Here is a 1,059-nt window from a genome sequence, read left to right as displayed (position 1 = left end):
TTAGAGGGAGCTAGAGAGAGAGAGAGAAGATGGATGGATAGAGCATATATAACTATAGATATATTCAAGGCAGGAAGGTGGTTCCTTGGCCCAGACTGAAGTCCCTGTGTTGCTGTGGAACAGGTTTATATTGAGGAGCTCTCTGTTCTTTGCTTCATTCAGCTTTCCCTCTACCCTGACCAGTCTCTCAGCTCCTGCTGCAGAAAAACACCCATACAGCATGATGCTGCCACCACCATGCTTCACTGCTGGAATGGTTTTAGGCAGGTGATTAGCGGTGCTTGGTTTCCTCCAGACATAAGATTTGGAACTGAGAACCTCCCGGTGCCTGTTGGCAAACTCCAAGCGGCTTCCATGGGTTTTGCACACTACACCTGTTATATGGAGGTGTAGTGGAGGTGTAATATGGAGGTGTAGTGGAGGTGTTATATGGAGGTGTAGTGGAGGTGTTATATGGAGGTGTAATATGGAGGTGTAGTGGAGGTGTTATATGGAGGTGTAATATGGAGGTGTAGTGGAGGTGTTATATGGACGTGTAGTGGAGGTTTTATATGGAACTGTAGTGGAGGGGTAGTGGAGGTGTAATATGGAGGTGTAGTGGAGGTGTTACATGGAGGTGTAGTGAAGGTGTTATGGAACTGTAGTGGAGGTGTAGTGGAGGTGTAATATGGAACTGTAGTGGAGGGGTAGTGGAGGTGTAATATGGAGGTGTAGTGGAGGTGTTACATGGAGGTGTAGTGGAGGTGTTATGGAACTGTAGTGGAGGTGTAGTGGAGGTGTTATATGGAGGTGTAGTGAAGGTGTAGTGGAGGCTCAACATCGTTTATCTGCAATAAATGGACATTTGGTGTCACCCAGATGAGGATGAGGTTCCCTCTTTAGTCTGGTTCCTCTCAAGGTTTCTTTCTTCTCAGAGAGTTTTTCCTTCACCACAGTCTCCACCGACTTGTTAATCAGGGACAAACTTCACATTTTCATTTTTATCACCACATTATCTGTGTTAAGCTGCTTTGAGACAATGTTCATTGTTAAAAGCTCAATACAAATAAACATAAATTG

The 1,059-nt window shown here is 45.0% G+C and overlaps 1 protein-coding gene across 5 annotated transcripts in view; it reads left to right on the top strand.

Annotated features, from left to right (window-relative positions):
- LOC124381492 overlaps nucleotides 1-599 on the top strand; it is an 88,175-nt gene extending 87,576 nt beyond the window's left edge. For all 5 annotated transcript variants that reach the window (XR_006924854.1, XR_006924855.1, XR_006924856.1 and 2 more), the window contains one exon: nucleotides 1-599. This exon is cut by the window's left edge and continues 119 nt beyond it. The gene's annotated coding sequence lies outside the window, so the exon portion shown is untranslated.
- The last annotated feature ends 460 nt before the right edge of the window (nucleotides 600-1,059 follow it).

This window comes from Silurus meridionalis, chromosome 28 (assembly GCF_014805685.1).
Source record: "Silurus meridionalis isolate SWU-2019-XX chromosome 28, ASM1480568v1, whole genome shotgun sequence".
NCBI lineage: Eukaryota > Metazoa > Chordata > Actinopteri > Siluriformes > Siluridae > Silurus > Silurus meridionalis.
This window is presented reverse-complemented; position numbering and strand designations above follow the sequence as displayed.